This window comes from Elephas maximus, chromosome X, assembly GCF_024166365.1.
Source record: "Elephas maximus indicus isolate mEleMax1 chromosome X, mEleMax1 primary haplotype, whole genome shotgun sequence".
Lineage (NCBI taxonomy): Eukaryota > Metazoa > Chordata > Mammalia > Proboscidea > Elephantidae > Elephas > Elephas maximus.
Window position 1 is genome coordinate 160,902,492 of NC_064846.1, and position 17,595 is coordinate 160,920,086.

The 17,595-nt window shown below is 39.2% G+C and overlaps 1 protein-coding gene and 1 pseudogene across 4 annotated transcripts in view; both read right to left on the reverse strand.

Annotated features, from left to right (window-relative positions):
- Nucleotides 1-17,595, reverse strand: part of CDKL5 (cyclin dependent kinase like 5) — a 274,427-nt gene that overhangs the window by 113,913 nt on the left and 142,919 nt on the right. The gene's annotated exons all lie outside the window — the stretch shown is intronic.
- On the reverse strand, nucleotides 10,141-17,582 carry LOC126069751 (gap junction alpha-1 protein-like; annotated as a pseudogene).

Genomic DNA, 17,595 nt, shown 5'->3' on the forward strand with positions numbered 1-17,595 from the left:
GAGAAGCTCCTAATCCAGGGGAAGATTGATGACAAGGACGTTCCTCCAGAGGCGACAGAGACAGAAAGCCTTCCCCTGGAACTGACGCCCTGAATTTGGACTTCTAGCTTACTAGACTGTGAGAAAATTAATTTCTCTTTGTTAAGGCCATCCACTGACGGTATTTCTGTTACAGCAGCACTACATGACTAAGACTCCCCCACTTTGACTTTAACTTGGATTCAGTGGTAGCTCAGCCCTTTTTGGCTTATAGCCTCTTTCAGGTCAACGCTCAGGTTTTCAAATTTTCCCCCTGCTTCTACCAAGATAGGTGCCCTAGTGGCGCAGGGATTAAGCGCTCGGCTGCCAACCTAAAAGGTCAGTAGTTTGAACCCTCTAGCCACTCTGTGGGAGAAAAGGTCTGGTGCTCTGCTCCCATAAAGATTACAGCTTTGGAAACCCTATGGGGCAGTTCTACTTTGTCCTATGGGGTTGCTATGAGTCGGAATTGACTTGACAGCATTGGTTTCTACCAAGATGGCATCTGTGTATTTGGACGTGGGTGGGGTTATATAACTTCACTGTGGTGAGGAAGGGTCTCTCTGATAAACACACACACAGGCCCTTGTGCTATCCCCTGGGGCTCTCTGGTATCCAAGACAAGGTGCCTTCTAGGCCTGGATCGAGTCCTAGCCTGATGCTGCTGCTGGATTCCATGAGGTATGCTCTTGGAGCCCAAGGGTCAGGCCTGGCTCTTTGGGCTCTCAGCTTTAATTGGTGCTCCAGAATCTCATTTATGTCTGCAACCCCACTGCTAGCTAGTGTTAGTATCAGCATGCCCCTCACCACAGCACCTCCACTGACAGGTTCACTGCCTTTCAATCTATCTACCAGGGGTGTGTGATAACTTTGATTCCTTAGAAACCACTCACAAGCTGAGGAGGCCTGAGAATCTGCTCTCTACCTAACCACACTATGTCACATTTTCACTCTGCTGTCACTGCTTCCATTGTGATGAGACAACACTGCAAGGCAGTTTCTCCCTTGACCTCCAAGAGGGAAGTGGAGCATAAGATTCCTTCATTTTTAGCTTTATCCTCAACCTACCACCGCCACTCTCCAGTCAGAATTTCAGCTCCCTGGGGTGGTAGGGGGTGAGGGAGAATGTCAAGATATATATACCTAATCACTTGCCTGTCCTAACTCTGCCTCTCTTTCCACAGTCCTTTGGCACCTGAAAGGGCCGTCTTTCATTTCTGCTTTAAGTCTCAAAGGTATTTCCCGTACAAAGTGGCATTCATTCTCCTATCCTTCCTGGGGTCATGATGGGAGAACAGGTCAAGAGAGAAAAATCAATTTTTAATAGAAGAAACATTAGCGGGTATTCGAAAACTATCATCCCTATTAAACATATAAAGATTTAGGTTATAGGGATAGAAGGAAAAGCAAAGAAAGGTTTTACATTACAGACTGATGACCAACATAAAAACACATAGCCCAAATGAAGAGAAAAATCTACTGTTTGTCTGAACTAGGGACAGAGATACAGCTTGTTACACAATTCCTTTATTGAGGGAAGGACTGACTGTGCCTTTCTCATAACTATTTTTCCAGTAAGTTATATTGATACCATCAAAGTCAGCACACTTCACTTTTGGAGACATCTGTGGGTAAACATAATGAACAGATAGCTAATACAGTCATGCATTGCTTAACATTCATGACATAGTCTATGTAAAAGGACGTTACGTGATTTGGACGTTGTATGAACATGCCTAAATTGTGAGCAACAGCATTCACTGATTTTCCACCTTCCTGTTGTTTAATAACCTTTTATTTCACTTCCAAATCAATTCTTCTCCTTTGCCTCTTGCTGCTACTATCGCTAGCACTGGTTTGCTGCGTTTGGGAACTATGATGCACTTCACAGTAATATTTTCAAAAGAAATTAAACAGAGATAACCCTACAACACTCAACAGACACATGATACACGAGATTGGATGCTACTTCCTTTGAGTCCAATCATGCACTGCTATATAGTAAACTTTTTATTTGTAAACAGGGAAAGTTCACATTCAAATAAAAATAGAAAGTACAGTACATCTATAAGTGAGTAACATAGATGGTTGTTATGACTATCAAGACCTGTATTACACGTTATATATGTACGGTACCATTATATGCCTGGCAGTGCAATTGCTTTGTATACAAGAGACATGAGATACACGTGTTGCGCGTGGGAAGGCTATGTTCGGTTACCTCCGCTACATCCTGTTCTCACATTGGGATCTCTGAACTCTATTATAACCTTACGGGACCACGGATGTATATGCGGTCTGACGTTGCTAGTAGTCTATGTTATGCAGCGCATGGTTGTGATAAGTATAGCTACTATAGAAACAGATTGCTCGCTGCTCCCTGGGGACCCTAATAAAAATCAGATCCATGAGTACAGGCTTATATCTTCTGTTGAAACTAGAAGCAGTACCGTATTTTTATGCAAATTTAACGTGAGACTTCTACATTTGTTTGCCAACCACACCCTCCCCCCAGAGGTATTTTCGTAAGTGTGCTATGCTAATTGTTTTCATATTTTTGAAAATACTGCTATGCCAATTTTTTTTACATGCTACTGTGAAGAAAAATTAGCATAGCATGCTTATAAAAATACCTTATGACACGGGGTGGCGGGGGGGAGGGTGCGATTGGCAAACAAATGTAGAAGGTGCATGTTATTTGCGTATAAATACAGTATATCTAAAATGCTTACAAATTAGGACTTAAATATGATTCTATTTTGCTTTATTCACCAATAAGCTGATAAACTGTACAAGCATGTATATAAAACATAAAATTTGTAATTATTACTTTCTTGGCAACTACCCCAATTTTCCTTTAAAATAAGAAAATGAAAATACTGAAATCTAGTAAAGGAAGCTTAGAGATTAATCAATACACCAAGATTTCATTTCTTCCAATTCGTGAGAAATATAGCTGGGATTTAGGACAGAAACTTGCTTAATGAAACTCTGCAGATTGTCTTTCTCTTATCGAGGTGAGTATCAAATATAAATCAGTAGCCTGTAATATTTTTCAAAGAGCTATGTCTGGTTTGCCTTTATATCCAAGTGTCCAGCATTTTATCTTACGTATGACAGATATGTAATAAGATGTCTGGTGAGTCTAACTGTACATTATCATTATACAGGCATGGAAAAGAACTGCTTACCAGCATAATATAAGGAAGCTTGACAGCCACATACATGCCACCTTGAGAGTTAAAACCAAAAATAGGAGGAGGAAGCAAAAAAAAAAAAAATCCCCAAAGTGGTAGTGCCCTTGAAACAAGAGTGGACTGTAAATCTCAAGAAGTTCAATGTTTCAAGAGAGCTAATTAGCCAAAGAACACCATGAGCCTGAACAAAACTTGTGTGTGTCTAGTTATGTGATGTCAAATATATCACAGAACTGCAGTAGTTAAAAAACAGTCATCTAATAATTTTCTCTAAAGGCATCAGTGACGTTATCAATTTTGCACATAATAGATGCTTAAAATATAACTCTGCTGTCAATCCCAGGATTCAGGAAAAGATATATTACATATCATCAGCTTGGCAGCTCTCTGTGGCTTTCAGGGTAAAGTTTAAATTCCATGCTTTACCTCCTAACATTTAAGAAAAAGCCCCCTTGCTCCTGTTTCACCTATTTGCAGTTTCTCAACTGAGCCTTCGCACATACTTGCTTTTATTTGCTCATACTCTGCCTCGAGCATTCATTCTCCATTCATTCACTTATTCAATCCACAAACATTTTCAAGCTCCTACTGTGTGATGGGAAACCCTGGTGGCGTAGTGGTTAAGAGCTACGGCTGCTAACCAAAAGGTCAACAGTTCACAATCCACCAGGTGCTCCGTGGAAATCTTATGGGGCAGTTCTACTCTGTCCTTTAGGGTCACTGTGAGTTGGAATCAATTCAACGGCAGTGGGTTTGCTCTTTTTTTTTTTTGGTGATAGGAGCCCTGGTGGTGCAGTGGTTAAGAGCTCGGATGGTAACCAAAAAGTAGGCAGTTCGAATCCACCAGCTGCTCCTTGGAAACCCTATGGGGCAGTCCTACTCTGTCCTATCGGGTCACTATAAGTCGTAACTAGTTTGGTGTTTTTTTGGTTTTTTACTATGTAGTAGGCACTGTGCTAAGCACTGGGGATACACAAAAAAATAAGAACAAGGGGAGTCCTTGTTCTTACAGAGTTTATACAGTAAAACCTGTGAAAGCTAGAACCTGTGTAAGGCAGAAACCTGCCAGGGGAGGAAAACTCAAACCTTTTCCACTAAAATGCCCGAAAGGAAAGTGGTTTAAGGCTGCACCCTGTCAAAGGCGGAAAACTTGCAAGACCTAGAAAAGCAAGGCAGTTCCATGGAGTTCTGGCTCTCCCAGGTCTCACTGTGTTCTGAATGGAGGAGATAAGTAAGTAAATAAGTAGTAGAACAAGAAGATAAGAGTAACTGCAATACAGAAAACAAAACAGGGCAATGCGACAGTATTATATTCGTGGGGGAGTACCTGAAGATGTCATATTTTAGTTGTTGCTTAAATGACAAGAAGACAGCCCTGCTATTTCTAGCTCATTCCTTTTTGTCGTTCAAAACCCTCCTTCAGGAAGCAGGGCAGGACTCCCTAGCTTCTTTAGTGGGCTCCTATTTTGTGATCCCTTGCACCCTATGCACACCTCCAGCAAAGTACTGGGCCTCACTCCCCAGCCCAGACCCTAATGAAGATCTGTAAGCACAGGACAACTGTATTTAACTCTGTGCTTCTAGGACCTAGGAGAAAAGCACTCCAAAGAAGTAGGATGGATGAGTATGGCAACCCAGTTGTTCTAAGTACATCTAACGAAACTTACAGAGACCAAGAAGGAATGAGACAATGGGCACACTGGTGTCCAACCCAAACCCACTGCCATCGAGCTGATTTCGACTCATAGCGATCCTGTAGGACAGAGTAGAACTGCCCCACAGGGTTTCCAAGGAGCATCTGATGGATTCAAACTGCCGACCTTTTGGTTAGTGGCCGAACTCTTAACCACTACCCTACCAGGGTTTCCAACGCAAGCTCAAAATTTAACAGGGTGTCCAAGGCAAGCTTAAAATTTAACATCTGCAGGAAATATTATAATGCCAGAATTGGACTAATTATCTCACCCAAAAGATAAGCAATAAGATGGTATTACCACTGCTTAGAAAAATTGGGTGTTATGAAAAACAGACTTCCAGTTCTAAAAAAAAAACAAACAGCTGCTAGCGTATTAATTAGTATTATGTTAATGAGGGGATAAAAAGGCAAAATTGGCATATAAATGAGATATGTAAATTATGTAATGAAAAAAGATCTCAGAAAATAAAGACTGGAGTATTACCTTGTTAAAAAGACAAACCACCTGAATTTTTAAATGAATGATGTTTGTTTTATATTTTCATTCTGACAGCCTGTGAACTCAAGCCTTTCCCTTCTAGAACATGGGCTCTCTATACAATCACTACTCATGTCCTTCTCATCCTTTGTCCCAAATTTCCAGCAGGACTCACTACAGTAGGTGTTTTCAAAATGTCTGTTTAATGAATTAATTGTGAGTTTTAAAGCTTACTCCTGTGGTTTATCTTGAGCTAGAATTAGCAAGGATTCTTTTTATATCAACAAAGAATTTATTCAAACAGCATGGATACCTCAATAAGAATCTGAAAAAAAAAACTTGCTTCAGATAAATCACATGGTGGATAAGTGCCTATGGAAATTTATGAAAAATTTATGCAAATCAGTAGATGACTTTAGGAGAAATTATACATTTTTCCATAAACAAAATACGGCAGAAAATTTATATTCAACACTCTGTGTTTACAAGGAATAGAACAAACTGTTAGATTATAGCACCAAGTACACAGAATATGTATGTAAATGAAACTTGATTCCATATTTTAAGTGAATGGAAAAATTTTAATGTTTTCACTGAAAAGGCAAGGTAAAGGGCAGCATGAATCTTTTGTGAACAGAGAAGCTTGGCTACATTATAACTGCTTTACAACAAGCCCTTAAAGTAGTAAGTTTAAATTTAATGGCATGAAGTCAGATATTTATGTAATGACTTATGAATCACATACTTATAGTTAGTCTACCACCAGGATGTGAACAAAAAGGTATCTAAAGCAATAGGAAATGTCAAAAATGTATAAAAAAAAACTGCAAAGTATAATAGATTGTATAATCAGAAATAATCTGGTTAAATGTTCTGTTGAGCCGTCAACAACCAAAAAAAAAAAAAAAGGCAAGACCTTTATAACAAAACCATTGTTTCCTACTTGCAGAAACAAACAGAAAAATCCGATTATTAGAGGTGTATTCCAAACAGTTGAGAAGATAGATCCTGGTTAAACTATGTAAGATATGTACTAGTTAAATTATTTTTCATACTCCAGTTGCCAGATCTATCTAGGTCGTTTTGTAAGAAAGAAAACAAAAACTGTTTCTAATTAGAAACATTCTTCAGTAACATTAAGTTTTGTAATATTGCTTAGAACCCCAGAAGCACTTCTTTCACACACAATCTTGATTTCAAACAAACAATAACAAAGCAAAGTGCAATTCAAAAGGTTGTCACACATCCAGAATAAGGGTAAGAACTCCAGTTCAGGAGCCAAGACTGCCAGGATTCGAATCTTTACTCCACCACCTACTAGCTGAGTAACCTCAGGCAAGTTACTTAACCCCTCTGTGCCTCGACTTTCTTTTTGAAAGTTGGATCTAACAATATCACTTACTCCTGAGGTTGCTATTAGGATTAAATGAGAGGATGCAGGTAAAATGCTCAGAACAGGAGTTAAGTGCCATCACCATCATTGAGAAAGTTCAAAATGCTCTACTTTTGAGCATTCCCAAATTACCAAAGCAAGTTTCTAAAGGAACTTAGAGAACATGAGGTTGTGTCCTTGAGGTCTGGCTTCTAATGGTTCTGAAGGGAATTAAAAAAAAATTTTTTTTTTATTGTACTTTAGACAAAGGTTTACAGAACAAACTAGTTTCTCATTAAATAATTACTACACATATTGTTTTATGACATTGGTTAACAACCCCACGACATGTTAACAGTCTCCCTTCTTGACATTGGGTTCCCTGTTACCAGCTTTTCTGTTCCCTCCTGCCTTCTAGTCCTTGCCCCTGGGCTGTTGTGCCCCTTAAGTCTCATTTTGTTTGATGGGCCTGTCTAATCTTTGCTTGAAGGGGTGAACCTCAGGAGTGACTTCATTACTGAGCTAAAACGGTGTCCGGAGGCCATACTCTCAGGGTTTCTCCAGTCTCTGTCAGGCCAGTAAGTCTGATCTTTTCTTGGATTGTTAGAATTGCTCTACATTTTTCTCCAGCTCTGTCCAGGGCCCTCTATTGTGATCCCTGTCAGAGTAGTTAGTGGTGGTAGCCAGGCACCATCTAGCTATACTGGACTCAATCTGGTGGAAGCCGTGGTAGCTGTGGTCCGTTAGTCCTTTGGACTAACCTTTCCCTTGTATCTTTGGTTTTCTTCATTCTTCCTTGTTCCTGAAGGGATGAAACCAGTGGAGTATCTTAGATGGCCACTCACAGGCTTTCAAGACCCCAGACGCTACTCACCAAAGCAGAATGTAGAACATTTTCTCTATAAACTATGTTATGCCAGTTGGGCTAGATGTTCCCTGAGACCACGGTCCCCACAGCCCTCAGCCCAGCAGAGAATTAAAAAATTTCAGTCCTTCCTTTTTATAAAGCCCAGACTCTCAAAGGCAACAGGGCTGAAGTTCCCTTTCAATGGACCAATGTCAAGGAGGGCTGGGGTTTCCAGGATTGTGAGGATCACAGGGCAGCAGCTCTGCATAAGGCAGAGGGGTGTCTAGGACTTCTGACAGTGGTGATACTTGGAGAGATTCATTGCCAGTGATGCTGGAAGAACACAATAAAAACTGATATACTCAGACAATATAAGTAAATCAAGATGAAATCCTAAAAATTCCTCAAGACTAGAAAAACAAGAAAATGAAATAACAGGGTCTCACTATACCCAACAACATCAGAATGCATAGTTTTTTCAAGTGCTCATGCAACATCCACCAGTTACACCAATCCTGGGTGATAAAACAAACCTCATCGAATTTTAAAGAACTGAAATCATACAGAGTATGTTCTCTGATCAAAATGGAATCAAGTTAAATATCAGTAACAGAAAGACAATTGGAAATCTCCAAACACTTGGAAACTAAACAAAACCCTTTTAAATAACCTATGGCTCAAAGAGGAAGTTTCAAAGGAAAATTTAAAATTTCACAGAACTGAATAAAATGAAAATACAAATCAAAATATGTGGGATGCAGCTAAAACAGTTCTAAGAGGGAAATTTATAGTACTATAATGCATAGAACATAAAAAAGGAAAAATCTCAAATCAACAATCTAAATTCTTACCTCAAGACTAGAAATATAAACCCAAAGCAAGGAGAAGGAAAGAAATAACAAAGAAGCTAAAACAATCTTGGAAAAGAAGAATAAAGGAGGAACCAGCTTCAGGAAACCCTGGTGGCATGGTGGTTAAGCGCTACAGCTGCTAACCAAAAGGTTGGCAGTTCAATTCCACCAGGCACTCCTTGGAAACCATATGGGGCAGTTCTGCTCTGTCCTGTAGGGTTGCTATGAGTCAGAATCAACTTGACGGCAATGGGGTTCTTTTACATGACTTCAGTAATTAAGATTGAGTGCTATTGATGGAAGGACAGATGATACACAAGCCAATGGAACAGAACTGAGAACTCAGAAACAGACACACACAAATATGCCCAACTGGTTTTGACAAAAGGACAAAAGCAATTAAGTGAAGGAAGGTTGGTCTTTTCAGCAAATAGTGCAGATCAATTGGATATTCATAGGGGGAAAAAATAGTCCTCCACCTAAACCTCACACCTTATATAACTCAAAATGGATCACAAACTTAAATGTAAAATGTGAAACTTTAAAACTTTTTGGAAAAAAAAAACAGGAGAAAGAGTAGCTGTTAAGGCTGTTTATGTACAACAAAATACCTCATGGGATTTGGTTCCTTGGTTTGGAGGTCTGGGGTCATGGTTTCATGAGACATCTCAGTTGACTGGCCTAATAATACGTTTTGTGCTTCTGTTCTACCTCCTAGTTAGTTGTGTAGCGCCTGGAGTCTTAAAAACTTGCAAGTGGCCATCCAAGGCACAACAATTGGTTTTTATTCGCCTGGAGCAACAGAGGAAGAAGGAGAATCAAGAATAGGAGGAGGATATGGAATGTGTGGCTAATCGCCTCCATGAACAACTGCCCCCTTTGCCATGAGACCAGAAGAACTGGATGGTGCCCAGTTACCATTACTGAACATTTTGATCAAAGACTTCATAGACGAACCCTGATCAAAAGGGGGAAAATGTAGAATAGAATTTGAAATTTTCATGAACTACAGACTTTCTGGAGCCAGGGAGGGTGGATGAACCCTTGAAATTGTTACCCTGAGATAATCTTAAACCTTAAACCAAAAGTATCACCTGAAGTCATTTTAAAACCAAGCAATAGTTTAACTTAACTAGTAAAAAAAAAAGGCCTGTCTTGAGCATTATGCTCTTTTAAGAACTATCTATATGGGAGAAAACTGACAATAGGAAATTGAAAGATTAGATAGATATCTTAAGGGGGAGTGAGTTTACTTTAATGAGAAAGGAACAACTCAGAAAAGGACAGTGAGAACGGCTTCACCACTTGAAGAATATAATCAATGTCACTGAATTGTACATGTAGAAGCTGTTGAACTGGTGTAGTTTTGCTGTGTATATTCTCAACAACAACAAAAATAAAATTTAGGGGAAAAAAACTGAGTAAAGATCATTATAAATAATTTAAGACTGGTGAACACAAACACACACAAAACATAGCAGAAGTTTTTTTTTCTTTTAGGGCTAGGCAAAATGGTCTTAGACTTGGAACCAAAAGCGTAATTCATAAATGGAAAAACTGGTAAGCTGGACTTCATCTCAAGACTAAAAACTTCTGCTCTGTGAAGTTCTGCTAAGAGGATGAAAAGAAAAGCTACAGACTGGGAGAAAATATTTGCAAACCATGCAACATTGCAAACATTCAAAAAAAAAGTAAAAACAAAAATACAATCCAATTAGAAAATGAGCACAGGATACAAACAGACATTTCACCAAAGAAGATGTACAGATGGAAAATAAGCACACGTGAAGATGTTCAATATCATTAGCCATTAGGATAATGCAAACTAAAACCACAATGAAATACCATTACACGTTATCAGAATAAAAAAAAAAGTGACACTAAATGCTGGTGAGGATGCGGAGAAGCTGAATCCTTCCTGTGTTACTGGTGGGAATGTAAAATGGTATAGCCACGCTGGAAAAAGAGTATGGCAGTTTCTTATAAAACTATATATGCACTTACCATACAACCCCACAATTACACTCTTGGGCATTTATCCCAGGGAAATAAAATCTTACGTTCACAGAGAAACCTATAAATGAATGTTCATAGCAGTTTTATTAATAGCCCCAAACTGGAAGCAACCCAAAGGTCCTTTGACAGGTGGATAAACTGTGGTGCCTATATACCATGGAATGCCACTTGGCAATAAAGAAGAACTACTGGTTCACACAACCACTTGAATGGATCGCAAGGGAGTTACGCTGAGTGAAGAAAAGCCAATCTCATTGAAATAGAATACTTGGAATGATAAAATTATTAACAATGAAGAACAGATTAGTGGTATCCAGGGGTAGGAAGAGGGGAATAGAAGGATAGAAGAAATCCTTGTGATAAAACTGTACTCTTTAAAAAAATTTTTTTGTGGGGGGTGAAAACATACACAGCAAAACATACACCCATTTAACAATTTCTACGTGTACAATTCACATACAATTCAGTGACAATGGTTACACTCTCCATGTTGTGCCACCATTCTATCTTTCCAAAATTATTTTACCACCATTAACTTAGACTCAGATCAAACCAAACCCACAACTATTGAATCTGCAATTTCGACTCAAAGCAACCCTACAGGACAGAGTAGAAATACCTCATAGGGTTTCCAAGGCTGTAAATCTTTACTGAAGCAGGCTGGTACATCTTTTTCCTACAGAGCCACTGGTGGTTTCGAACTGCTGACCTTCTAGTTAGCAGCCAACCTTTTGGTTAGCAGCTGAGCACTTTTAACTTAGACTCGCTGCCCCCTAAACTTCCCATCTGTGCTTTAGAATTACTGTTGTCAGCTTGCTCTCATACAGATAATTCTTTAAAAGAGCACAATTCTCAAGTTAAACATTCTTTACTAACTGAGCTAAACTGTTGTTTGGTTTAAAAATGACTTCAAGGGATAATTTCAGTTCACGGTTTAAAGATTACCTCAGGACAATTGACTTGGGGGTTCCTCCAGTCTCAATAGGTCCAGTAAGTCTGGATTCTCTAAGAATTTGAAAAGCAAGCTATGTGGGAAAATCAATGTGAAACAGGAAGTGAGGGTGGGGTGTCCAATCTGATCCCAAGGTTTAAGAAGTTTTGCAGAAGCCAATAGGCACACACATCCCATTAGTAAATAATTGTAGTTATTCCTCATAAAACGACTTGTAAGAAGGAAATCTGAAAGACTCATCATTTACCCAAGAGACTGGGTTTTGCGAAAAAAAGTTTAAACTGTCAGAGCAAGATGCTGAGGATTGGCAGGTTTTACATTTAACCTGGTTCCCTTTTCTCCTTCCCCTGTGCCCTGTGGGGTGGGAGGAAGCTTCAGAGGAAGACTAGATCAGTCCTAGAAAAGAAGCTTTTTTTTTCTTTTTTTTTTTGTACATCTGAAAGTAGTAGGTATATCTATGATCCTATTACATATAATTAAAGCTGTTAATACTAAAACCTTCTGTAATGGAGCCACCACGGTTTCCTTTCTAAAACTCTGATTCTACTGTAGTCCACCTAAATTAAGATGTATCAAGAGACTAGCACAAATCAGTGAAGCCAGAAGCTCTCAGAGGAAGCAGACGCACGGGTTGCTGTCTTAAAACTTTATTGAATAAAGCACATTGTATATGATATGATGCACTAGGTCTACATTACATGCAATGAAGCTGAACACGGCGGCAGTTTAACATGAAATGTTAAAGTTAGTATTTCTCATCGTACAAAGCTTTTATGTAGCTGTCTTGCAAGGACAAATGCATGAAACTCAGCATTTTCACCAATAATCTGTCGTGAGCTTAAAAAAAGGAATTTGAAGAAACTGGTAGATTTCTTTAGTATACATTTTTTAGTTACATGTGTTCTAGTCAAACCTCCTTCCACCTCTCTTACATTCCGAATAAAATCTTAGTACAATCACCAAAGTTGCTAGTCATCCCCAAAACCGTCAAACTCATAACAGAATATGTTTTACATTAATGTGTATCAACTAGGGCAAAGGCAAGAAATATCAGTTCCTATAAAACTCACATAAGCACATTTAACAGTCCAGCTCTAAGCATTTAAGTCTGTCACATTAATGACTAAAGCATCAATGATCACACTTCAGAAAAAAGAAATTATTCATGTCAGCAATAGCACTGCTGCTATATTCTTAAAAAAGAGGAAAAAAAAAACTAACAGAACCAGTATCCATAGTAGAATACATAAGGAAGAAACATTTTAGGAAAAAAAGGGGAGGGCTTTAATTTCAGAGCAGGAATTATGCAATATAAACACCATATTGGCCCACACCACAAAAGCCATGAGAAAGGCTCAAATTTCAACATTTTGTGTGCATTATTTTACAATCTATTTCACGAGTTTATACTATATGTGCTTGAACCAGTACATGGCGAGTATATACCAACATACCATGGAATACCACTTAGCAATACAAAAAGAATATTGGTTCACACAACCACTTGAATGGATCCCAAGGGAGTTATGCTGAGTAAAAAAAACCAATCTCATTGAGATAGAATACTTGCAACGATAAAATTATAATAATGAAGAACAGATTAGTGGTTTCCAGGTGTAGAAAGAGGGGGATAGAAGGATAGAAGAAATCCTTGTGATACAACTGTAACTTTTTTAAAAAAAACCTGGCTGTTTTTTTTGGGGGGTGGTGAAAATATACACAGCAAAACACACTCCCATTTAATAATTTCTACATGCACAATTCAGTGACATTGGTTACATTCTCCACGTTGTGCCACCATTCTCTCTCTTCCACAGGACGCGCTCCTATGCACACACATACACAAGTGATTTTTAAATACTGAGCGTGGACCACTTCCCTGACTCTAACTCAAAGAATGTTAAGTGATCTCTAAAACCAAAAACAACCAAACCTGCTGCCCTCGAGTTGATTCTAACTCATAGTGACCCTATTGGACAGAGTAGAACTGCCCCATAGGGTTTCCAAAGAGTGGCTGGTGGATTCGAACTGCTAACCTTTTGGTTAGCAGCCAAACACTTAAACCACTGCGCCACCAGGGCCCCAGTGATATCGAAGGTGTTTAAAAAGTACTTACAGAAATCATGAACTAAATATGAAGAGGACTTGAGGATATATGACAAAGAACCGATGGTAATGATATGATGCAGATGGTATTTTAAAAAATACATATGACTGCCTGAGATTTGCAAATGCATGGAAAGTCTTTTTCTGTGGGCCTTGTCTAAACATTTAACTGACACCAAGGATGAAAAAAATGGTAGCACAAGTCTACTGACACCTGGAGCCTTAGGCCTAGCAGAAAGCTTACCTTCAAGGCACAAATTTTAACAATGGAATGTTTTAGCAGGGACCTAAGGACAGTCCTAGGTCTTTTACTTGTGGGGGTGGGGGTGAAGATGTTCAGGAACTATTTTTTCCTGGCAAAAGTTATTTCAGTTTCTGGGTGAAACAAAAAATTATTTTGCCACAAATATCATTCACTCTTTCATAAACACTGAACCATCCCCCAAGAGAGTGTGGGAGAGAAAAAGTCCTCACCTATACATCATCTAATTCAACATTTATTTAGAATTTAAGTTCTTTGAACCAACCACTTTAAATACCAACACGCACCTCCCATATTCCCTCTCTCCCCACCCTCTTACCCAACCAAAACCAAAAACCTGTTACCATCGACTCACGGCAACCCTACAGGACTAAGTAGAACTGCCCCACAAGGTCTCCAAGGAGTAGCTGGTGGATTCGAACTGCCGACCTTTTGGTTAGCAGCCGTAGCTCTTAAGCACTGTGCCACCAGGGCCTCCCTCTTACCCAGACACTCCCAAAAGAACGCTGGTATTCTAATATCTCTGTATGTGCTAAGCCTCGTAATTGAGGTTGCTGAGTACCACCTTTGCTGGGACAAAGGTACACTTTCTACTGCACCTTTTTTTTCTGTCACAATTGAGTAGAATCTTAACGCTTTCCAGTATGTATCTAGATCTCTAGGTCATCAGGCTGAGGTCTGCTGCTGGCATGACCACTAGCTTTGCCAGAAGGCTGTGGCTATAGTTCATACCCGGCAGCTAGGGTTTTTAGAACTCTGGTTATCATCAGGAAAATCTAAAGGCTACCCATGAGAGTTAGAGATGGTGCTTTCTGCCTGTCTCACTGGATGTTGCTATGCACTGTAATCATCACAGTTTTGGTCACTTCCTTGTTTGTCATAACTGTAGCAGGAAGAACTGCTTCTGTCTCCAGTAACCTTGTCCCTGGGAGGAGACAGGGGCAAGAGTGAGACAGCTGAGGAGAAGCCGGCATTGAAATAAGCATATTGTGGAGAATCTGGGTCCTTGGGACGGCTTCGTGGACTACTTGTACTGTGGCAAAGATCACTCTGTTCCTTCAGATTATCTTTAATGTTCTTGAATAAGACACAGAATAACTCAATGATGTTCAAGGCAAGAGACGCCACGGACACCACCAGCATGAAGATGATGAAGATGCTTTTCTCTGTGGGGCGAGAAAGGAAGCAGTCCACTTGATGAGGGCAGGGATCTCTTTTGCAAGTATAAACTGCACTCAGGCTGAATCCATAGAGGTACCACTGAATCAGCAAGAAGGCCACCTCGAAAAGGGAGTTAAAGACGATACTAATAATGTAGGTTTGCAGCAAGCCTCCTCGCGTTTTTACCTTACCATGTTCTTCAACACCAAACCTCAACTTCCTTATTTCACTTTCTTGCGAGCGCATGTCTACGCTGACACCTTCAGTCTGGACAACTTTGAGTTCCTCCTCTTTCTTGTTCAACTTCTCTTCTTTGCGCATCACATAGAACACGTGAGCCAGGTACACGAGTGTGGGTACAGACACAAATATGATCTGTAGGCCCCAGAAGCGCACATGAGAGATTGGGAAAGACTTGTCATAGCAGACGTTTTCACAACCAGGTTGTCGAGTGTTACAACGGAAGGCAAACTGCTCGTCATCCCAGGCTGACTCAACCGCTGTCCCCAGTACCAAGATTCGGAAAATGAAAAGGACTGAGAGCCACACCTTCCCTCCAGCTGTGGAATTGGCTTGAACCTTGTCCATGAGTTGGCCTAAGGCACTCCAGTCACTCATGTTGCCTGGACGCAGTTCTTCGCTTAAAAGAAGTGAAGTAGGCACGCCAAGTGATTGCACTCCTTAGAGGATGAAGTAAAATGAAAAAGTAAGTTCAATCACTCAGAACTGTCTATTTAAAGTTTAAAAGCTTGCTGCTGTTTGGTACTTCCCTCACTCCTTCCCCTAATGAAAGGAAGTTGCTGATACCTGGTAAAAGCTTACATAGATTAATTTTTATACACAGAGAGTGAGTACACTTAAATAAGGACATGCATGTATCTATCCTGGGGCAAGCTACATAAACAGGGGAACAAAATAAGACAAATCTAAAGGCTCCTTTCAATTCCAGAATAAAGTCATTTCCAGGAATAATGCCTCAAAGACAGAAAGTAAATTAATAAAGCATACTCATATGCTGGGTGATTCACCTTCAGAAGCATTAGGGCCAAGATCTCCCAAATGGACAATGAGGTTCATTTGGCTACTATTAATTCAGTGCCTACTACCAGGTGCCAGGTGCTGGCTCCTAGCGCTGAGCAATTCCTCTACTTCTGGAATTCAGAATCAACTGGGGAAATGGATAATTAAAAGGACGGTATTTTAACGAATCTAAGATATGATTAATCGGAAGATAGACATTATTTTACTTATCACTCAGAAAGAAATCAAGGCATCCAGTTTAACATGCATGCTAATTTCAGAAATGAAAAAAAAAAGTGCATCTTAGAATTAATAAAAAAGACTGAACAAGCAAGCGAATATACACATAACTTTAAATAAGTGCCAAGAAAGAAACAAATAGGAGGCAGTGACAGAGTGATGTGAAGACACCCAGACCAGACAGGATAGAGTCAGCCAGGCAGAGAAGGAGACCTGCTGCAGGTAAAGGGCAAGCACGTGCCAAGATTTTAACGGTGCCACTACTAAGACTTGCTATTCTTTACCCATTTCCTGGATGGAGTCCTTAGTTTTTATAAGAAAGGTTTCTATGCAAAAGCATAGGGAAAGGTTTACGCCTCTATTCGGAGCATGCTAGACAAATGGATCTTACCTTAAAAAGGCTTATAACTGATTATTACCTGACAAAAATTATTTTCAGCCAAGCCCTTCCAAATACAGCATCAACTCATCATTTTAAAACAAGTTTTATTTAGTGTTCTAAAATAACATTCATGATATTTAATATTTTAATTCTCTCTCTTCAAATGGGATTGAGAGGGGGTAGGGGGAGAACTTTAGCTACCAAAGATAAATGTTCATTTTAAACAACTGGCAAAATTAAAAGAGAAAAGTATTTCTTAAAAGTAAACATGTTATGAACTTGTTGTCTAACAAGCAATCCTAACTACCATACAGCTAATTTGTTTTTTGGTTTAATGGCTGTTCCTCACAGTGGATTCAGTGAGAAAAATAAAATGAAACCTAAAAAAATGTCAAGCATAATTTACAATGTCTCAATCGCCTGAGGCTGGTTACAACTTTTATCCAAGGATAAGAACTGAAGCCTCCCCAAATGCAATCGTATAGCACACACAGTACTTCTTGGTTGCTTAAATAACACATTTTCGACAAACTGTCCTCTATCACACAGATTCTGAAAGTAATCCCACTAAGCTAAGGTCACCAAGAGCTATAGTTTATAATTAATATATTTTTCAAGGTTAATTGAAAATAAACCATTGCCAGCATAAGAGTTCTGCCTTTATTCTTACTAGTTTTTCAAATTTAAACACTGCTTTAGTTTCTAGAGATTTTAAAGGGCCTTGGAAAACTCAGTTAACTGCTTCAAAAACAAGTGGGGTGAAATAATAACGAGCAAAGGTTAAAGAAAAGGATCCCCAGAACTACTTTAACATAGTTTATAAGAAGGCATTTGATAAAAGAGAAAACAGTTTTGTTTTGTTTGGGGGGGTGTCAATGGGTATAATAATTCCATAATTCTAGCTAATTGAGGGCAAAGTTATTAAAATTTTCTAGAACTAGATAAAAGACTTTGAATTTTTTAAATATTTTGTTCTGAAAAAAGGCTTCCTAAGCAT